The 24,213-nt window shown below is 36.0% G+C and overlaps 1 long non-coding RNA gene across 1 annotated transcript; it reads right to left on the bottom strand.

The window, feature by feature from the left end:
* Window positions 1–1,869: 1,869 nt before the first annotated feature.
* LOC121159208 lies at window positions 1,870–23,062 on the bottom strand. The gene is made up of 3 exons (XR_005884321.1): window positions 23,052–23,062; window positions 13,465–13,471; window positions 1,870–1,953 (listed from the first exon to the last, which is right to left on the bottom strand). It is a non-coding gene; the product is annotated as an uncharacterized LOC121159208 (long non-coding RNA).
* Window positions 23,063–24,213: the final 1,151 nt, after the last annotated feature.

Genomic DNA, 24,213 nt, shown 5'->3' with positions numbered 1-24,213 from the left:
ATCATTTTGGTCTTTTATGTAGGCGGGAAGCTCCTAGATCTTCATCTGCTGTGTCTCAGGGAACACACTCAGGAGGCTGGATCTGAAGCACAGGTGGGAATTGATCCTAGGCACACTGATATGGGATCAGGGCATCCTGAGCTATTGCTCAATGCATTACATGTAAATACTATTATGCCTTCTTTAAACTCCTGTATCATGAATGAGTTTTGCATAGTTTAGGAGAAGACAAAGAAAAATTCCATGATGTGAAAGTTTTTATCCCAAGCAAATAGTATTTAGTGATAGCATAATTCTCAAAATGATATTATTAAGAGACAGGATTCTGGTGCTCTTATGAAAGATGTCCCAGGGTGCTGCCTCACCCCTTCTACTGTCAAAGAAATTATAATTTATTTTGTAGAAGGCTGACTTTCACAAGACATAAAATCTACATTAAGCTAGGGCTTTCCATAATCTAGAGCTAAAGCAAAAAAAAAAAAATCACTGTTTGTAAGACATCAAATTCATGATATTTTGCAAGAGAATACTGAACAGGCTAAGATGTCCTTCCTGACTCCTCTACTGTTACAGGGACGTGTGCAGTCACCTGTCATGGGATCATGGATGGGAATGCAAGGCTGTAACTGTGTCAGAGAAGAAATTGACTGAATTATCATCAATTTCCTATCGAAGACTTGCCCTGGAAGTCATAAGCCTTCAGTATTCTTCAGAGTTTTCAAATAGTTATTCCAGACACGTTTCCACATGTGAGTATTTGGCTGTGGAAATACATTCTTGGTTTTTCATACTCTGTAGTGATTTTGGAACCAACTCTTGCCATACTTGTAAGTTATATAAGATTTTGTTGAACCTGTTTTAAAACTCAGTCCAAGTGCACAATCATAAAAGTTTTGGGATGTCATGAGCACTAGAACTGTATCTTTATATTCATAATAAGCCCATCCCATCATATCTGAATTTGTAGCATGTGACTCTAAGACATTCTTACAACAGGACTGACGATGGCCAATCCAAATGAGTATCGGGTTAGAATTCTTAGTCCCATCCTCTGACCTCTAGAGAAGTAAGTAAGCATGGGAACTGAGCTCGATTCGAAACTCTTCAACGAAGACCTTTGTGGAAGTTCTGCGGTGACAGCATCTATGTGCCTGCTGGGTGGCACGTGACAACTGTACAAGACAGAAGCTTCTGCACGTTGCTACTCATTTGCATGCTTCTGAAGTAGGGAGCACAAGGAGTTTCCTCAAACCTCTGAGCTGTGATAGGAAATTTTCACATTTTCACATCTGAGATGTATCCCTCATTGGTCAAACGCGTGGACGATACTCATGACTAGTGGTTTACAAGGACAAGCTGTGAGACTAAACTTAAAATAGTCTGGCACATTACTCTATGCAGTTCCTGTCAGACTCGAGTTGCATCATTGCATAACCCAGTTGATATCTATACAGCATCAGAAAAAATAATTGCTGTCAGAAAACACCCCAGGCACATATTGGTAATTATAAATAATTTATGATTCTCATAATTATTTCCTGGTGATTCCTGATTGAATATTAGTAATTTTATTAATTTTAAACTTTACATTTAAAATTTCCCATAACCCTTATCTGTTTTTAATGTAGCTGATTTTTAAAATTCCATTGATTAATATAATCCTGTGTCTTATGGCTTCAGCTCTGTTCAAGCTCAAGGAAACAATGAAAGCAATGTAACAGATTCATTATTTCAGGTCTGTCTGGTAAAGTCACTAATACAAATTCTTCTTCAGTCAGTTTAAGCCAAAGATTAATCATAGTAGATATTAACTATAAGGGTATAAAGAGAACTACATAGTATGGTCTGTCATCTATTTACTCACTTCTCCCAGTACGAAAGGACAAGAGAAGTAGAGCCCACTGCACCTCAGTGCTCTAAGTCCAATAGATGAAACCATCTTAATCTAGTAAACTGACTTCACCGGTTGACAGATCTAAAAAGTGGAACAAATATAGAAACCAGTCGTGTCTGCAAGGCTGGGAGTCAGAACTTCTTGCTGAAGATATAGTTGAATTTGACTATTTTGGGATTTTTTTGGTTGCCTGAAATATTGCCAGAAGAGTTGAAGTTAACTTCAAGTTGAGTTAAACCATGTGTTGCAGGCAGATGCTTAGTGTAAAACCATGGGAACCTATTTGCTAGTAAATCAGTGAAAGTCCAGAAGTTTAAGATTTATTTATTTTTTAAAAAAATTTTATTGGAAAGGTGGATTTACAGAGAGGAGAGACAGAGAGGAAGATCTTCCGTCTGATGATTCACTCCCCAAGTGAGCCCAACGGCCGATGCTATGCCAGTCCAAAGCCAGGAGCCTCTTCCGGGTCTCCCACGCGGGTGCAGGGTCCCAAAGCTTTGGGCCGTCCTCCACTGCTTTCCCAGGCCACAAGCAGGGAGCTGGATGGGAAGAGGGGCCGCCGGGATTAGAACCGGCGCCCATATGGGATCCTGGGCGTGCAAGGCGAGGACCTTAACCACTTGTGCCACCGCGCCGGGCCCAGAAAGTCCAGCAGTTTAAAAAAAAAAAAAATGTCCACTCAGGAGTTTCACAGTGAAGTGATTCTTAGCCTGGAAAACACACACACACACACACACACACAAAGCTACTGTTTGCCAATGCATTGTGTTCTCCAGGCACATGTTTTGGAAAGAAATTCACTGCATGTCCCTGGACATGTATGCCACTGACAAGAATGCAGTCAGAGCCAAAAGAAACAAAATAAAAGCACACTGGAAAAAGAAGAAGAATGCTCTTCTCCTGGCAATGTCTGTCCAGTACTCTTTATTTACTGCCTTTTATGTAGGAGGAATACTTGAAGAAGCAGCCTCCAGGACCTCACTGCCATTAGGGATAGGTGAATTCTAACATAAGAAGCAGTAAGTTGTAGCTATCACACATAGATGTATAAGTCATACATGGATTATGCTAAAGTGAAACTTTTACTCTAGCTCTGTTTTTAAAAGGGGGAGTTTTAAGAACTTGCTATTAAGTCAAAATCTGTTTCTCCTACTCTATCTTACAGAGCCAAGTGAGTTGCTAACCATATCAGCTCTCTCAAAATGAAGAGCAAGGGAATGAAGAATAAGAGGATAACTTAACAGAGGAGTAAAAACGTAATTAAGGGTAATCTGAGGTTTATTTATTTGCTTTATTTAGGCCTTTGAATTTATTTTAGACACAGCCATAGATCAGCGAACAACAGCTAAACAATTAGCTAAGGTACAGTATATTTGATCTAAATAATGTGAGATGTAATATAAGACAACTTCTGCTGCTTGAATAAGAAAATTAGGGATCACAGAAAATAGAGCTAAAAGATCATAATCCGCACATAAACTCTTCCCAAACTGCCAAGGACTGAGGTACAGATGCGAGCACAGAATTCAAATTGTAAACAACCCCCAAAAGGAAACAGAAGGCCAGAAAATGAGTGAACCCAGATTTGAGCTTTTATCCAGGAATCAAGACCAGCAATTTCAAAAATAAAGCCATCACCTTTCCGTACTTGATTAACATTCCAATATTTAAGAATGGCAGGAAGCTTCATATAAGACAAGTATGAATAAATCTCTGAACATGTACATAAGCTCCTTGGGATGGTATAAAAATAAAACTCTAAAATACAGCAAAGGAATATGGCCAGCACATTTTATTGAAATGGAGAAGAATTCAAACTGTTAACTTCTTACTAGAAATTATGGAGCCCAGAGACAATGGGATTATTGTCTCAACATATTGAAAAGAAGGTCAGCAACCCACCATAATTTCAAGTATCAGGAAAATGAGAGCAGGTATGAAATTGGACATGATGAAAAATGTTTAGTGAAATTCTTCAGATGAGAGAAAACTAATCCAAATAGAAATTCAGATATTCCAAAAAGGAGCAAAGAATTTTTAAAAACAGTAGCTATCTATGAATATAAGGTTACTGTCATTCTTGATTTATTTAAAATGCACATTACTACAGCAACAATTCTGATTTTATTGTATTCTTTACAACTTATGTAAGTAGAGAATAGATAAGGAGACTGTTTGATGGGTTAAATTGCACTATGGTGTACCAGGGTTTATAAAGTTATACTAGACTACAGAATCTTAAAGTTATGTGTTTAACTGACAGAACAATTACAAAAATTCAAACCTATAATTAAAAACCCAATAGGTAAATGGTTTTCTAATTATATCAAATTAGTGCAAAAACCCACAAGAAGAAATGAACACAAGGTAAAACCAAGCAGATGAACAGAGACAAACTGGTAAAGCCAAATGCAAATACACTATTCATTTTGCTAAGTGTTAATGAGCAAAACACTCTAATCAGAACACATAATTGATGAGAAAATTATAATAATTTATGGTCTATGTAACTTACACTTCAAATACAATGCCAGGTAGCTTGAAAGTAATATTAAGAACAGTGACTCTACAACTCAATCAGTCAGGGCCCGGTGCGATAACATAGTGGTTAACATAGTGATTAAATCCCTTGCACGCCCCCGGGATCCCATATGGTCGCCGGTTCTAATCCCAGCGACCCCACTTCCCATCCAGCTCCCTGCTTGTGGCATGGGAAAGCAGTCAAGGACAGCTCAAAGCTTTGGGACCCTGCACCTGTGTGGGAGACCCAGAGAGCTCCTGACTCCTGGCTTCAGATTTGCTCAGCTTCAGCCATTGTGGTCACTTAAGGAGTGAACCAACAGACAGAAGATCTTCTTCTCTGTCTCTCCTCCTCTCTGTATATATCTGCCCTTCAATAAAAACAAATAAATCTTAAAAAAAAACCTCAGTCCGCAGAAATAGCAAAAATAATATTTCAGCTATTTCTTCAGTAAAGTAACAGTAATTGCACCTGAATGTTCAATATTTGTGAATATATTAATAATAAAAATAATATGAAATTGTAAAAATAAAAAATAAAATTATGCCCGTCGTTGTTGTTGTCTAGAAAGTTAAGGCACCACATACAATATTAACACCAGTATCCCATATTAAAATGTCAGTTTAAATCTCTATTATTATGCTTCTTATCTGGTTCCCAGGGAAGCCTGAGAAGGCATTGAAAGATGGCTCAAATATTTCAGTCTCTAACACTCACACGGGAGCCCATGTTGGAGTTCCAGGCTTCAGACTTGAGCCTGGCCTAGCTTTGCCTCTGGAGGTCATTTGGGGAGTGAACCAGAGGATGGGAGATTCTCTCTCTGTTTCCCGGGTTTGAAAAAGTCAAATAAATGTTCTAAAATATTGTTAGACTTAAAGAGAGGGTAAATAATTCCATGATCACACATATGAATTTTGAACAGCCTTATGTCATCAACTGATAGACTGATAGAAAATCAGTAAAAATATAACCTTATTGTATTTTAGATCCTATGTCTATTAACAGCACTTGCAGTCATTTTGATTAAACTGATCTATATGCAACAGTGTAAGTTCAGAGCATGAATTCTTTTCCAGGAAACTGGGAACATCTATCAAGATTGTATGATTTGGATTACATTATTTGGGTCTCTATAAAATTAAATAAACAAATGTTATACAAGATATGTTGTACTACTCCAAAGGAACTAAATGACAATAAGATCAGTGTAGAAAAATGCTTTTGCAAACTGAATGATGCATATCTGAATAGTCTGTGGACTACACAATGAATCATGAGGGAAATTAGAAAATAGTCCACACTGAAAATGATTAAATTAGAACATATCAAAACTTTTAGGATGCTGGAAGACTTCCTCAGTTGTTAAATAAAATTTTTGAAATATTTCATTGTTATTTTGGCTATATGCTACAGAAGAAGAAAAGTAGAAAATCAATGTACCAATGCTCTGTCTTAAGAAGCTAGAAAGGATGTCATTCTCAAAGCAAAGAAGGTAATCATAAAAATAAGGCAGTAAAATAAAAGAACTTGGATAAAAATGAAAAAAATGCATTGTTTCCTACTGACTTAAAACACTTTCATGGTTTGTTTTTGTGTTCAGCAGGTGAGTTTCCATGCTTCATGTTCTCTGCCATTACCAGGAGCTGAAAGTCTCCTCATGATTCTCATGTTGAGCCAAATCAACATCCCAGGTAAGTGCTTCTCAAATTTTAATGTCCAAATGAGTCACCCTTGAATTATATTCAAATGTAGGCTGTGATTCAGTAGCTTTGGGATGAGGAGAGTCTTAATTTCTGATAAGCTTCTATACCATTTGACTGCTTCTGCTTACCAGCCACACTTCTAAATTGGGATGCCCTGAACTACCAGCATAATGAGGTAGTGACAGCGCGTTGGGTTATAATACAGTTTTAGGGTATGAAGCAATTAGGGTTAGCACACTGCTGTTAATGAAGAAATTATGGTTGTAATTGTAAATTCCTATTTTCCAAGGCCTGAGCAAGTGTCAGTATTGATAAAACTTACCTCTACCTTGTTAATGCTAATGGATTAAACAGCACCATGAGCCTGATTATCTGTTAGCCAATTAAGATAAGCATTGAACTTGTCGTTATAGCATATTTATTGTGATTAGAACTATCGATGTATTCTATGTTAAATACTGGCCAACATATCAGTACACGATTTTGCCCTGAGTTGGTTCCAGAAACAACCCTTGAAAATGTTTTTTTAAAAAAACAACAATGGCCAAATCCTCCACATTATAAAAAATTGACATGTATCCTTCCTAGTGATAATATTGTAATTTCTTCCAAGGATCTGAGAAGAACTTATCTCCCGTGCCTTTAAAGTATGCAATATCTGTCACCACCACAGGCAGCTGTCTTTAGATGGCCCTTTGCTTTGCTCACCAAGCCAAGTCATTAAACGGCACAGATTCTATCTGCTGAGTTATTCCCCATCCAATCCTCTTCACTATCCTGCATTGATAACACTGCCATCGCTTAATTACTGAATTTTTCTCCTGGTACTTGTTTCTTTTCCCTTCAGGTCCATCTCAAATGTTATAAACCAACTAATTTATATAGTTCTCACCTTTCAATACTCAATGTGACAGAAGACAGGCTATGATCTGACTTCTGTTTATCTCCACAGTTTCTTTGCCCACAAGTACTGTCCTCCAAAGTACTGTCCTCCAATAAACAATGACAATAAGCTTCCCTAGTTGTTTGTACTGACCACACTACTTGTATCCTTCATGTATTTGCACTAGGTAGAATACATTGTCCTATTCACACCAAAATTACTTTCTTTTCTTGCTAAGTCTTAATTCTGTTCTTGACTTAACTCAATGGTTTTATCCCTTACAAAGCCACACATAATACTTGTTGCCATGTTCCTACTGCATCCAAGATACTCAGTCAACACTGGTGTCACCAATCACCAATGTCATATGCCAATTGTTTTTCTTTGTTTCTCTTCATTTAAAAATGCTTTAATTTCGTATATATGAAGGGCAGAGTTATAAAGAAGGAAGGAGAGGGAGATGTTCCTTGCATTAGGTGAATCATTCCCTGAATGCTAAAATGCCCGGTGCTGGGAGTGGCTAAAGCAAGGAGCCAGGAGCTTCTGCACCCACATAAGTGCAGAGACCCAAGCACCTGGGTCATCTTCCATTGCTTTCCCAGGAGTTTTAGCAGGAAGCTGGCTCAAAAGCAGAGCAGCTGTGACTCCGAACTGTTGCTAAAGGATGCAGGTGGTATAACAAGAAACGCTATTGTACTGGCCTAGTTTTCTTCTATTTTGGCATGCTCAGTGTTTAACATGATGAGAGGTTTATGGGCTATGGTAAATAATTAGTGAATAAATTCTTCCCTTAATTACATGAACAGCTGATATCAGAGCTCCTGTGCCCTGAATCTAAGAAAGCACTTTGCCTACTGTTTTAGTTATAAGGAAATCAAGTTTTGAGAGCATCATATATTGAAGAAAAAATAGAATTAAAGCTGTCTTCAGAAGAAAATAATAGGGCCAACATCGTGGCTTAGCTTCTGCCTGCAGCCCTGGAACCTCATAAGAGCACTATTGTCTGTTCTGATTGCTCCACTTCTAGTTCAGTATACTGCTTGTGGCCTGGGGAAAGCAGTGAAAAGTAGCTCCAGACCTTGGGCCGCTGTATTCACATGGGGGTCCTGAAAGAAACTCCAGGCTCCTGCTTCCTAATTGGCTTAGCTCCAGTCATTGTGGTCGTTTGAGAAATGAATCTGTACATAGAAAAATCTCTCCCTCTCTCTAAGATTCTGTCTCTCAAATGAAAAATAAATAAAATAAGAAGAAATCATATGAAGTATGGGTATTAGTAGAAGGGAGAAATTCAAAGAGAAGCGAAAGAGAACTTCAATATGGTACGAGGCAGGGAACTTGAACAGAGGAAAGTTCCAGTGACTTAGCACTTTACATTTTATGAGTAGACATGACAAATTTCCATTTTATGTGATGTTTTTGCAGTATACTGCTGCAAACTGGTTAATACAATTGTCTCGATTCCTCACTTTTTGTGAAACAATGACTATATTTGTACTGACATGAGTGACCATTGAGATTAAGCAGCAAGAAAGTCATATACTAATTTTTTTGTATTTTTCATTCTTATTATTAAGTTCCATGATATTCCTTTGTAGGTATAGAAATTTCCCACTCCACTTCTCTCCTTTCTTCCCCATTCATTTGTTAATCCCTATTTGTTTGCATCTTTATGTAGTAGACACTAACAAAAACTACAAAAATTCGGGCCCAGAGAGGTAGCCTAGTAGCCAAAGTCCTTGACTAGAATGCGATGGGATCCCATATGGGTGCTGGTTCTAATACTGGTAGCTCTGCTTCCAATCCCATTTCCTGCCTGTGGCGTGGAAAGCAATCGAAGACAGCCCAATGCCTTGGGATTGTGCAACCGTGTGGGAGACCTGGAAGAGCTCCTGGCTCCTGGCTTCTGATGGGCTCAGCTCTGGCCTTTGTGGCCACTTGGGGAGTGAACCATCAGACAGAAGATCTTCCTCGCTGTCTTTCCTCCTCTCTGTATATCTAACTTTGTAATAAAAATAAATAAATCTTAAAAAAATTCATTGTGAACAAAATATATTCCTACCTTTAGAGTATAAAACAGAATAATGTCCAAAATATGAATGAAGTGTTATTAAGTTACGTGTCTCAGCACGAATTTTCTTATCACTCTTCCAACAGGTCAGTAATCTAATAATAAAAGAAGACTAAATCAAACATTCAGCAACTCATTGCTAAAATGATGGGACCAAATCACAGCCCATCATTATTATCCCTGAATTTAAGTGGCTCAAACTCATCAAATATCATAGATTAGCAGACTGTGTTAAAAAAAAAAAACAAGGTAAAATACCCCAGAAGATATATAAATACGTTGAGACTGAACAATATGTTGCTAAATGAATAATGGGTTAGAGAGGAAATCAAACAGAAATAAAAAATGCTTGAAATGAATAGAGGCACCAATACAACATATAAAAACCTATGGGACACAATCAAGACAGCTTAAGAGGAAGGTTCATTTTAATCAGCGTCTATATCAAGAAAAACATCAAGTAAATTGGCTAGCTATACATCTGAAGGAGTTAGGAAAACAACAGTAAAGCAACCCAAGATCAATAAGAAAAATAATCAAAATAAGGAAAAATTAGGCCTAATAGAGACCCAAAGAACAATACAGAAGACCAATGAATCAAAGAACTGTTTCTTTGAGAAAAATCAACAAAATAGATTCCCCACTAGCCCAACTAATAAAAAAAAAAGGAGGGAGAAGATATGCATCAATAGAATCAGAGATAAAAAGGGAAATATAACAGATACTTCAGACATACTTAAACTAACCAGTAACTATTACAAGCAACTATACACAAACAAATCAGAAGACTTAAAAGAATTGGGTAGATTCTTGAACACATGCGATCTACCAAAATAGAGTCATGAGACAATTAATAACCTATAAATACACATAAGCTGGGCTAAGATTAAATCAGTAATTAAATCCCATCCAACAAAGAAAAGCCTGGAGCCAGAGAGCTTTATGGTTGTATTCTTGCAAATGTTTCAAGAAGAACGTATCCCAATTCTCCATAGGTTATTCATATCCATAGAAAGGAAGGCAATCTTTCCAAACTCTATGGAGCTAATATCACCTTACTACCAAAGATAGAGATAAGAGAGAAGGTTAACTACACACTGATATCTCTGATGAACAGAGATGCAAAAACCTTCAACAAAATACTATCCAACAGAATAAACCAGGCAGACCATTCATGAGGACCAGGAGTGATTTATCGCTGACATGCAGGTATAGTTTAACATATTAAAATCAATAAATGTGATACACCACATGAACAAATTGGAAATTAAAAGCATGATTATCTCAATAGATGTAGAGAAGGCATTTGATAAAAACACAACACTATTTCATGCTAAAAACTTTAAGCAAAATTTGTATTGAAGAAATATGCTAAGACACAATCAAATCAATATACAAAAAAAACCCAATTCAAATCAGAATTCAAATGGGAAATGAGAAGTTAAAATTATTCGTCTTTGCAAATGATGTAGTTCTATGATGGGAGAATCAAGAGACTCAATAAAGAGACTGTTGGAACTCATAAGAATATTTGGCAGGTAGTAGGTTGCAAAATCAATTAGCATAAGTTCTAGTATATACAAATAACTCCAAGGCTGAGAGAGAACTTGTAAGTACAGTCCCCTTTAACATAACAGAGAAGAATCTTAAATACCCTGGAATAAACGTAACCAAAGATGTGAAAGACCTCTGTGATGAAGATTGCAAAACATTAAAAAAGAAACATAAGAAAACACTAAAAGATGGAGAAATTTACCATTTTCTGGACTGACAAAATCTACATCATCAAATTGTTCATATTACCAAGTGCAGTATCCAAATTCAATACTATCCCAAACAAAATCCCAACAACATTCTTCTCAGAAATAGAAAAGATGATACAAGAATTAGTCAGGAAAAACAGGAGACCACCAATAGCAAAAAGATGTCTTGAAAAATAGAAATAAATCTAGAAGAATTACAGTTCTTGACTTCAAGCTATACTATGGGGCAGGGATCATCAAAACAGTCTGTTATTGGTACAGAAACAGATAAGAAAATCAATAGAACAAATTATACTCCAGAAGCAAATCCCACCATGCACTAATCTTCATCAAGAATGCTGAAAATAATCCAGGGGAAAAGTCTGGTCTCTTCAACAAATACTGTTGGGACAATTGGATCGCAGCTTGAAGAAGTAAGAAGCAAAATGTCTACCTCTCACCTTATACAAAAAAAAATCAGCTCTAAATCTGTACCCAGAAGCCATCAACCTATTAGTAGAAAACATAGGAGGCACTCTGCAAGGCATAGGCATTGGGAAAGATTTCTTAACAAAGTCATTCAAACTACAGGTAGTCAAAGCCGAAATAAACAAATGAGACTATGTCAAACTAAGAAGCTTCTGTACAGCAAAGGAAATGATCAAAATGTGAAGAAGCAGCCAAGATAATATCAGAAAATATTTGCACACTGCACAATTGATAGTGACCAATATCCAGGATTTACAAAGAGCTTCAGAAACTGAACGACAGCAAAGCAAGCCACTTTGTGAAGGAATGGGTGAAAGAAATGAGCATGCATTTTTCAAGAGAACAAATTCAAATGGATAATAGACATAAGAACAAAATCTCAGACTCCCAAGCTATTAGGGAAATACAAATAAAAACCGCATAAAGACCCCACATAACTCCTGCAAGGTAGGCCTACACTTGAAAATCTACTAACAACACCCGCTGGCATGGATATGGGAAGAAAGATACCCTACTTCACGGTTGGCAGGAGTGTAGATTGGTACAGTCACTATGGAAATCAGTGTACAGAGTCCTAAGACAATTAAAAATTTACCTGCCAGATGACTCACGTACCCCACTTCTGGGAATATATCCAAAAGAAATGAAATCTGTACATGAGAAAGTCACCTGCAACCACACATTTATAGCAGCACAATCTACAATGGCAAAAACATGGAAATAACCCACATGCCTGTCAAAAGAGGGCTAGGTATAAAAAATCATGATACATCTAATTCATGGAATGCTACTCAGATATTAAAGAAAATATATCAGTTGCAGCTAAATGGTCCTATCCAGAAAAATTTATGCTCAGAAAAATAAGCCTATCCAAAAGGGCAATGATCAAATGTTCTCTCTGATATAAGGCATATATACAAAAACCAAAATCAATAGATATATAAGTAAGCATGTGTATATTATATATATATGTATGCATGTATGTACATATATTTATCTAGAGGAACCGTATAATAGACTAACACACTGAGAGGTGAAGACACAGTGCAGTACACATCTTTACTTTCTAATAAAAGATAGTATCCTTTGAGAATAGGATTTTGAATAGGAATTGAGAATAGGATTCTGAAACTGGCAGAGGTAGGGGTAATAGGAGGGTGGAAGGGAAATTTCTAACTCTATGGAACTGTGTCATGAAAAACAAAAATTTTTTTAAAATCTGAATTAAAAAATAGTAACAAGATCTTCCAATAGTATGAAACTCCATAAATTTTCCAGAAAAAAAATTGTATTTTCACTCTGTATGTATTTTACTGGCATCATAAATAGAATTTACAATTTCCACTTGATGGAGTCCTCCAAAAACAGTGAAGTTGATCGATCCTCTCTGCATTCTACCACCTTAAAATGCAACTCTGGCAAGTTTTTCTCAGATAAACACTTTTCCATATAAAGTTTAGTTCTTTAGACACAGTTCAAATAAGTAACATTTAGCATTTTTAAAGTAATATCATTCTGAGTATGGGAAAACCAGTCCAGGTTCTAAAAAAAAAACATAGTTTATAATAGGCTCATTAAACCAATTGGTTAATAAATCATTGAGAAAATTAAACCCATAATTATACAGATTAGTTTCTTTTTTATATTTTTATTTGGCTTAGCAATGCCCACAATTCATATAAGCAGCAGGGATGTAGACTAGCTCCAGCTTCTGACTGTGGCACATGCAGAAAGCTACAGTGATGATTTCAGAAACTGGGTTCCTTTCCTAAGAGACTTGCATTAAATTTCTAGAACTTGATGTTGACCCGTCCAGCCTGAGCCGCTGCAGGCATTTCAGGATGGAACCAGAGCGTATGAATGTTCTCTCTATCCAGCTTTCTTCAGATAAACAAATAAAGCTAAGTGAATCATATTTAAAAGATTCATGGAAATGATTGGAAAATAAAATGTTTTAAAATTACAATAATGATCTAAATAGCAAAAAAAAAAAAGGAGGATTTCATGGTCTTCCATTTCTTAGAATTAAATCACTAAAATCTTTGAAATTCTTGTTTATGCTGCTCCAATGAGATCAAGAGGGGAAAGATAGCCTGTGACTCCCTTACAAGACAGGTAAGATAATTTAGAAGGTGACAAGTGAGCCAGTATTGTTGCACACTACCTAACCACTTGGTATGCCATATCAGAGTGTTGGTGCAAGTCTTGGCTGTTACATTTCACATCTGGTTCCCTGCTAAAGCACCTAGAAAGACAGCAGAAGTGAAATGACGGCTCATATACTTGGGGCCCTACCATAGGCCCTGGCTTTGGAATCACCCAAACCTGGCCATTGTGAGACCTGGGAGAATAAACCAACAAATGGATGGCTTTTCTCTGTCTTTTCTTTTTTCCCCTTGTCTCTTTCAAATAATTATATAAATCTTTTTTTAAAAATAAACACAGGATAAGTAGATATATAGGTAAACATGTATACACATATATTCTCATAAATGAACTGCATGACGAAAAGTAGCATACCAAGAAGTAGACACATTGCAGTATGCATCTCTACTCCCAAATAAAGATAGACTTCCAATTGTCAATATGTTAACAATAGGATGCTGGACTTCTACAATTGTCTATACCTACAATATCAGGACATGCTTAAATAACAGAATGATAGGTTTGGGACTGTTGTGGAAGAACTAAACAATTATAATAATGTAGAGAATACCAGTGTGGGGGATAAGAGAAAGCAGAAGGGGAAATTCCTGTGCATATGAACCATATCATGAAAAAGAAAAAACATTAAAAATAAATACATAAATAAAATAGATCATGTGATCATGGATTCTGAGGAAACATTGTTTGCTACGACTATTTGAAATTAATCAAGTATTATTCAAGTTATTCCTCAGGCAGGGTCTTAGTTGAGAAAGGTTTCGATCCTTTTGACACAAAAGACATTTCTTTATGGTGGTAGAAATATTTAATATGTCAAGATGTAAAAGTAAACATATTCTAAGTTAAAAGTCATCTAGCTAAACAATATAAGTATACATTGATCAATAATTTACGAGTATAGCTGTTACGTCATCTTTGCTTTTATTTATTACTTTTTAAATGGTTGATTTTAGAAGGAAGGTTATTTAACTATAATGAGAAGGAAGCTCTAGGAGAGCAAAGCACTGAAATCTACTTTGTTAGATTCATCATCACCATTACAAATGTAGGACAATCATTCACCAAAGGAGAGAGCAGTAAGAATAAATGAACACCTCCCTAGATTCGTCATCCTTTCAGAGAATAAACCATTCAGAAATAACTTAGAAGAAATATGCCATGAAAATTTTTGGAAACAATGCTCCTTTTCTCATTTTGTCACACACAGATCATCTTTTCTGAATATACGATTCAGTCCAGATACACATATAACAACAATAAGAGTAACTTTTTAAATTCACATCTTTAGGAAGACAAGGAATGTTCTGAAAACACATGAATTCATAATCTAAGATGAGACTGTAAAATTCCTTATGTGCACAAAGAATAGAAATATATAGCACTTTGTGTTAGATGCTTGCATTCTCTTCAAGATCAATCTGGGAATGACACTTACATAGCATGGCAGAGGGAAAGGAAAGATCTGGCTACAGTGCTTCCTGGCAGGACAATCCACAGGATTCCATGCTTTGTGACTCAAATTATCACTTCAATTCATTAAATTAAATTTTATTACTTAAAAAAATCTGTCCCACTGCAATATACTCTGCATGAAAAAAAAATGTTGGCTCTTTCATTAAGCATTAAAAATTTTGTATGCATTCTCTTAGATCAAAATTTTGTTTTGTAATCTGTAGTGATAACAGGTATGTTTTGTACCAACCTCGCTAGAAAAGAATTTTCTGCTTGGAGTTAGGAATTAAAAACAAATTTCCCAATTGACTGACAACCTAAGCCACAACCATAGCCAGTAACATCATTTACCACACATGCTCCATCCACTGTAGCATTGGTTCATAGAATCTGAGGTCCTTCCTGTTTAACAGTGGAAAGACAAAGTCCTAGGCAAGATGGACAAAAAAAAAAAGTGTTGAATGAAAACCTAAGGAAAATCACAGGAATGTGAAATGTTCAGACATGATTACTATATTACGTAGATGTGACCAGAAATATTTTGACTCTTTCTCAAACAGGTTAATTCCAATGTAGAATTTACGTTATACACCTTGCATTTAAAAAGTGAGGAAACAAGTAGATATTTTTTAAAAAGTATTATATGTTCTCATGCATATTCTCTTTTTCGTTTTTTAAGATTTAATTATTTTTATTGCAAAGTCAGATATACAGAGAGGAGGAGCGATAGAGAGGAAGACCTTCCATCTGATGGTTCACTCCACAAGAGGCCGCAGCAGCTGGAGCTGAGCCAATCCGAAGCCAGGAGCCTTCTCCAGGTCTCCCACAAGGGTGCAGGGTCCCAAGGCTTTGGGCTGTCCTTGTCTGCATTCCCAGGCCACATGCAGGGAGCTGGATGGGAAGTGGGGCAGCTGGGATTAGAACCGGTGCCCATATGGGATTGCGGCGCGTTCAAGGCAAGGACCTTATCCGCTATGCCATCACGTTGGCCCGTGCTCTCATCTATATTCTAAAAATGAGATATGTGTTACGGTAGTAGTCCTTATCATGCTTCTTTATAAGAAATTTGCTTAGTTACAGGATGTTGATATGTCAATATATCTTTGTGCTATTTAATTGTTGTGAGCTCCTTTTTCATGTAACAAAAGCTGTGTGTGTGTGTGTGTGTGTGTGTGCAAACCACACTTTTCATCTCTCTCTCATTAGGTGGGACAAACTCAACTTCTTGTTTCCAAAGATGCTGAGATAAACTAGATATATGAGCGATCAAAACATGACATGTCCTGGCTACACACATCATTCTTGGAATGTTGACAAGAATCATCAGACAAGGGACACTTTTTTTAGGGAACATGTTAGCCTGCAGCCTCTGGGAGTCAGATTGGATACCATCTGGAGAGAGCCTGCAGAGCAAATTTGAGGAGGGGAAGGGAGAGGGGCCTGAAAACACCATTTGGCCTGAAACCAGATGTACTGTTACATTTTTTTCAGCAGTAAATAAATTTCACAGAAGAAAAAAACTAGTTAAGTTGGAGTTTTGTAATTCAAATCTAAAAGATCATGGCTAGAACATAGTATGAAGCAAACACAGTTTTCCCTTTTTACTGCACTGTGGGGAGTTTAAATTATTCAAAAGTGTAGAACTCTGAATTGGTTTAGGCCAAATTAGTACTTTTTAGAAATCGTAACTGTGATTTGTGTTCTATTCAGAAACACGAATCTGTGAAGCTGTAGGAGTTTTCCTGCATTTATTGACTGCTACCTACTTCTGCTAACATATGCAGAGAATAATGTTAATATTTTTATATTACAGTGCACTTACAGACATTTACCTAGTTTAGTGTTCTCTTTTGCCATTTCTGCTCAAAAAGTAAACTGAAAGAACCCAGGCAGGAAAATAAGGCAAGTAAACCAAAAATATACAGCAGAAAGTTAAGGCAGAAAAATTAACCCTATATTTATTCAAAGATTATACAATCATGTATATAGAATACTGTAAGGAATTTTAAAAACCTATTAATATCAATGAGTATGTTGGACAAAATGACACTGAAAAAGTCATGAATCAATTATTTTCATTTATAATAATAACAGAAAAGTACAAACTGGAATTAAGAATGACTATTTCTGGTCCCACTGAATTGCCTTGATTGGCTCACCAGTATCCCATACTGGCACTGGTTCATGTCCTCGCTGCTCCAATTCCCATCTTGCTCCCTACTTGTGACCTGGAAAACCAGTAGAGGATGGCACATGAGAGACCTGGAAGAAGCTCCTGGCTCCTGGCTTCGGATTGGCTCAGCTCCAGGTGTAGTAGTAATTGGGGGAGTGAACCAGTGAATGCAAGATCTCTCTCTCTTTCTCTATCCTCTCTCTCTCTCTCTCTCTCTCTCTCTCTACATATATATATATATATATACATATACACACACACACACACATATATATATATATATAAATCTGTCTTTCCAATAAAAATAAATGTCTTTAAAAGCATCATGGCTTTAATCACATCCAAAAGATGAAGCATGAATAGATGAAATCTATAAAATAACAGAATCAATGAACAATGCTAATAAATAAGAGGACATAATCTTTTCTGGATTTTAAGACAGATTGTGTAAGTATCTATTCCTTTTAAATAGATGTCCATAATTGCTAGTAGCTTTTTCTATAAATGTTAACAAACTGTTTCATTTTGGGGGAAATGAAAAAATAGATTAATTAAAATAAATTTTAAAAGAAAGCATTACTTGAAAGTCATATGCTATCTATTTTTCATACTTCCTATAATGCTGTAATTAACAAAGTGCTATATTGGTGTAAAAACAAATGTAAATCAATGGGCTATAATTGAGGCCAGATACAGATATCCACACACATAAACCACTGATCTTTGACAAAGTTTCGCATTGACTCAAGGGGTAACCGTTATCCTTCTCAACAAGTATTATTGAAAGAACTGGCTGTCCATTTGAAGGCAAAAAGGAGAGGAAAGCTAACCCCCAAAAAGCAACTTCAAATGAGCATAGTTTTAAATATAAAAGCTAAAGCAATAACATTTCGAGAGGAAAATGTTTAAAATAAAAAAAAAAAACAAATATAAATCTTGGCAGAACCTTGGGAAAGAAAAAGAATTTCTTACATATGACACAAAAATGGAAACATACAGAATTCTACAAAACTGATTTCACCAAAATTAAAAATCTACTCTGAAAGACACCATAAATGATAATATAAACCACATACCTAGAAAAAGAATTTTCAAGTATCAGTGTTTGATATGCATGTAAGAACAATCATAGGAAGTCTTCAGGAGGGCCCAGTGCAATGGCTTAGTAGCTAAATCCTCGCCTTGCATGCGCCGGAAACCCATACGGACACTGTTATGTGTACACTTCCCTTCCAGCTTCCTGCGCATGGCCTGTGAAATCGGAAGAGCATGGCCCAAAGCCTTGGTACTGCACCCACATGGGAGACCTGTGGGAAGAAGCTCCTGATTCCTGGGTTTGGATTGGCTCAGTTCCAGCTGTTGTGGTGACCTGGGGAGTGAACCAGCAGATGGTAGGCCTTTCTCTCTCTGTCTCTCCTTCTCTCTGTAAATCTGCATTTCCAATAAAGATAAAATTAATCTTAAAAACATCCATAGGAAGTAATTTTATTTCCATTGCCAAAAAAGTATCTAAGCCATAAGCTGGCTTTCACAACCATAATTGTTCTCTTTATATTTCAGGACAAAAACGGAAAAGTTAAGCAGCGGTGTCTTAACTACTGTTCATTTATGTCTATTTCTCAAATGAAGAAAAAACAATTCAGTAGTTGAGTATTCTAAAAGCTGTACACAGGCTCTGAAGGAAACATTCTCTCTTTAGCACACACTGAAGGACGTAAGAGGATAAGAATGGTCATTAAAGGATGAGACTTCAAATTTGCCACTGTAATGTCAAGAATCTATAATGACAGTGGTAGGAGTCCAGATCAAACAAGAACTTTAGTATCTAGGAATAACACAGAGCTGTTCAGATAGCCAAAGAGAATGCCATGCATTTGTAACAATTAAGCTAATGGTTTTATTATTAGTATTATGAAGTTATATATTAATATTATTATATTATTTATTATTCATGTCAATGAAGAAGTCACAGGATGTGGTTAAGAATTTGCATTTTTTCCAGTTGTGCCCATTTAGCCACAAAGAACTGCATTTTGTTTTTTTTAATAGCTGAGTAGTATTCCATGGAGTAGATGAACCAAAGCTTTCTTATCCAATCTTCTGCTGATGGGCATAATGCTAAGGGAAATGAGCGAATCCCAAAAGATTAGATACCACATGTTTGCCTTGATTTAACCTGTAATTTTTTGTTTGGTTGTTTGTTATTTTTTGAACCTGTCATTGATACTGTCTCAACCCAGATGTTTCGAAGAAGGGAACTTGCATTATTTTTAACATATTGTTTACCCAATACTATGTCAATTAATTCCATAATGTTGTATATTGATACTGAGGCCTTGTTGGGGCTTTTAACTGACCGGATCTTTACTCTGTTAGACCTATCTTCAGACCATAGAAGGTCTCCCCAAGAGGCCACTGAACTTATCTGGACAATAAGACGCTGAACTTTATGCTAGGCAAGTGTTTGCAAGCAATGAATCTCAACTGAACTTGAACTATGGTTATGCAACAAGGTGGAGGAATCCACCATGGGGGGAGGGGTATGGGAGGGGTGGGGGGAATCCCCAGTGCCTATAAAACTGTACTACATAATACAATGTAAGCAACAATAAAAAAAAAAACCCTGAATGTAAATGGTTTAAACTCATCGATCAAACATCATAGATTAGTACACTGAATTTAAAAACAAGAACCATCTATTTGTTGCCTACAGGAGACACATTTCACCAATAAAGATTCGTGGAAACTATAAAAAAAAAAAGAATTTGCATTTTTAAAAACATATTGGTTACTCAATACCATGCAAATTAATTCCATAACGTTATAAATTGTTACTGATGTTATGTTGGGGCTTTTAATTGATTGGGATGATACTCCGCCAGCTCTACCTTCAGACCAGAGATGGTCTCCTCAAGAAACCATTAAACTTATCTGGATGCTGGACTTTATGCTTGGTAAACGCTTGCAGTGAAAGAATCTCAACTGAATTTGAAGTGTGGTAATGCAACAAGGTGGAGGAATCTACATGGGGGGAGGGTTTGGGAAGGGGTGGGGAGAATCCCAGTCTCTATGAAACGGTGTCAGATAATGCAATGTAATCAATTTTAAAAAAAGAAAAAAAAGAAGTATTTGATGAAAAAAGAAGTATTTGATGAAATACCCATATACTTTACAATAGATAAGCATGGTATAAATATATTATTAATATTTAAGTAAATAGCTATTACAACAGAAAAATAATTATATTATTTATTATTAACATTATTATATTATTTATAACAATATAGTCATAATAATTATATTAATCATTAAGATACAATTTTTTTCATAGAGCATTAAATGTAAGTTGTTTTCCTATCACTTTTTATCCCACTCACAAATGCTGACCAGAGCTCCCTTGCCCCTTGCGGAACACACAGTTGGCTATCTACTGAAGATGTGGTCATTCCAATAAGAAACAGTTGCAGGAGCAAAGCCTTCAGAGAAGATGCTGACAGTTATAACCCAAATGTACGAAGACAGATGTATAAAAACAAGAAGCAGGAACAAAACATAAAATGTAACCCTAAACAAAGAAAAACAAAAATAATCCTTCAATATTAAGCTATGAAGATGAGATTAATTTACCTGAAACATTAGACATAAATTATTTAATATGCCAAATAGAAATAAAATGCCATGAACCTCTAAAAAGTTGAGCCAAAAGGCTTCAATAAGACATTATTGGAACTCGCAAGACAGCTTCACCAAGTTGCAGGATGTAAAACCAAAACATAAAAATCAATAGTACTTTCATATATGCAAACAATGCCATGACTGCCAAGAAAACTCGTGAAAATCAGTCTTTTTCACAATGCTACATGAACAACTTAAAGAACATGGGACCAATTTGAGCAAGGATGTGAAACATCTCCACAGTAAAAATTACAAAACATTCAGGAAAGAAATAGACGACACACACCGAACAAATGGAAAATCTGTCATGTTCGTGGAGTGGAAAAATAAGCAACAAGAAAATGTGCATACTACCTAAAGTTGTTTACAGACCTAATGAAATTCCGTTGAAAATATAAAGAATATTTTCTGAGATATAAAAAAAAAACTACCTCAAAATTCACATGTAAATACAAGAAAACACAATTAAACAATTCTAAACAAACAAAAATGACAAAATGATGCCAGAGCCATCAGAATACCAGATTTCAACACATACAACCTCGCAGTTACAATCATAATAGCCCTTTAATTGGCATCACCTGAGATGTGGACCAATGAGACAGAATTGAAATCTAGAAATTAACCTATACATCTAAATATGGGCCAAAGCGAGAGAAAAGAGATTTCCAAAGGAGAATTACTCAAGCACAGATAAGCAAAAGATAAACAATTGACACTGTGCTTCTGGGTACAGGAAACGAATCGTCATTTTTCTGCTGTCATTCTGCTACATCAGCTTTTTTTTTTTTTTTTGCCTCAGGACCCCTTTGTTCTTGAAAGTTTTTGAGGTCAGTGTTGTGGCTTAGCAAATAAAGCTGCAGCCCCTAGGGGCAGCAGTTTGGGTTCTGGACACTCCACTTCTGATCCAGCTTCCTGCTAATGCACTCAGGAAAGTAGCAGAAAATGGCTCTTGTACTTGGGTCCCAGTCATCCGTGAGCGACCCGGATAAAGATCCTGGCTGTGGCTGTCCCCTGCTTGACCAGCTCCCAACTCCATATTGAGCACTGTAGCCATCTAGGAAGTGAACCAGTGAATGGGAGATCTTGCTCGGTGGCTATTCTCTTTCTGTAACTCTCTGAGTTTCAAATAAATAAATAAATCTTTTTTTTTTTTTTAAAAAGCTTAAAAAAATGAATTGATTTAGAAAAAATGAGCTAACATCATTCCTGGGAGAATTAAAAGTCTCTTTAACAAACGATTTTAGGAAAGTTGGATCTCTACATGTAGGAATATGAAAGAAGATTCCTACTTTACCCATATACAAAAACCAACCCAGAGTTGAGAATTGTGGGTTCAGTTAGAAACTGAAACCATCAAATTTTTAGAGGAAAACACGGTAAGATGTTGGCATACGTGAAATCTTCTTGGATAAAACACCAGAAGTACAGGCAACAAATGCAAAAATAGACAAATAGGATTGCATTAAGCTAAAAAGCTTTTGCACAGCAAAGGATTCACTCAACAAATCAAAGAAGCAATTGACAAAAACGGAAGAAAATATTTGCAAACTAAGCAAACATTTTGCAAAAAATTTGCAAATTAAGCATAAGATTAATATCTAGTACCCGGGCCCGGCACGGTGGTGCAAGTGGTTAAGGTCCTCGCCTTGCACGCCCGGGATCCCATATGGGCGCCGATTGTATCCCGGCTGCCCCGCTTCCCTTCCAGCTCCCTGCCTGTGGCCCGGGAAAGCAGTCGAGGATGGCCCAAAGTTTTGGGACCCTGCACCCGCGTGGGAGACCCGAAAGAGACTCCTGGCTTTGGATTGGCATGCCATCAGCCGTTGCGCTCACTTGGGGAGTGAATCATCGGACGGAAGATCTTCCTCTCTGTCTCTCCTCTCTGTATATCCACCTTTCCAATAAAAAAATAATAATAAAAATAAATCTTAAAAAAAAATCTAATACCCAAGATACTCAATAACAAATAATCCATGTAAGAAATGCACAATTGATAGAGAGACACTTCAAAAAAGGAAACAAAAGGCCAGCAGACTCATGAAAAATTGCTTAGGATCATTAGGCATAAGAGAAATACAAATAAAAACCACAATGAAGATTCAGCTTATCACAGTTAGAATTGTTATCAATCCTAAATAAATAAATAAATAAAAGAAAAATGCTGGAAAGGCTAATGAGGAGGTAGGAAAAAAGATCCCCAATATACGGTTGATTAGAACATAATCTAGTATAAGTATGGATGGCATTATGTACTTTTCTTATAAAACTGAAACTAGATCTACCATACAACCCTAGCCTTCCCATTCCTTTGAACTTGTATCAATGAAATTAAATCAGCCTATAAAACAGTTATCTGAATTTTCCCCATCCACCCCATATTTACTGTAGCTCAATTCAGTCAAGTCATGATAACTAAGATACAAACTCAACTCAAGTATTCATCAATTGATGAATGAATAGATAAAGAAAATGGAATCTATATACATGATGGCATATTATTCAGCTATAAAAAAGAAATGCAATCCTATCTTTTGCAATGAAATGGATACAACTGAGGACGTTCTTTTTAGTAAAATAAGCTAGACCCAAAAAATACAAATATGTTTTGTCTGACTTGTGGTAGGTAATAAATAGAATTTTTCAAAAGTCCTTAAATGTATAAGAATGAAATTAACATACTATGATTTGATTGTTGTTTACAGGCCTTTTCTATGCTCCTGTGGAACAGTGGCTTTTCTACAGTTTAGTTGATGGATACTAATTAAATATGTGATTATAAAATAATTTGAAAGTATGATGTCATAAAAACTTTAAAAAGAATCAAAGGAGGAGGAATGGAAAGAAATGTTGTTTTGTTAGGACTATTACCTATAAATCATGAAATCTATTCCAATTATATTAATAAAATTATATTAGAAATAAATTAATTTTCTTAAACTGTCTTATGTCATTAGGCAATTCTTTGTTTCAATAGACTGGCATCAATGAATGACTTTTTTCAGTTCTCCGTATTTGCCTTATCCATTAGAGACTTGATGTTTATTGATGACATCAGGAGAAATTTCTCTTCACCTCATTTTTATCAATAACCTTTCAGTTATTCTTCATCTCACCTAATCATCCCTTTTTAATGAATTTCTGAAGAAGAAATGTCACACATAGTTAATATATACATGTCAGATAATGACCAAGTAAATGAATGAATAAACTTTTCTGCAGAATCTCCTATTTTGACCAATTCCTTCTGCCATATACTTGAGTTATCACAAGAATTAAATAATCAACTATGAAATTAGTTCTTTAAATTCTTCATTTGCAAATATCAGAAACTCCATGAGAGTAGTGGCCATGTTTGTTATTTTTTATATTACCAGACTGAATGAGTTCTTACTGAACATGTGAACATAACAATCATTGAACAAACATAAAGATTTTAAAATAAAT

This window comes from Ochotona curzoniae, unplaced genomic scaffold (genome assembly GCF_017591425.1).
Source record: "Ochotona curzoniae isolate NIBS_2020 unplaced genomic scaffold, NIBS_Ocur_1.0 contig_4093, whole genome shotgun sequence".
NCBI classification, from domain to species: domain Eukaryota; kingdom Metazoa; phylum Chordata; class Mammalia; order Lagomorpha; family Ochotonidae; genus Ochotona; species Ochotona curzoniae.
The sequence above is the reverse complement of the archived record's forward strand: the minus strand, read 5'-3'. Positions and strand labels throughout refer to the sequence as shown.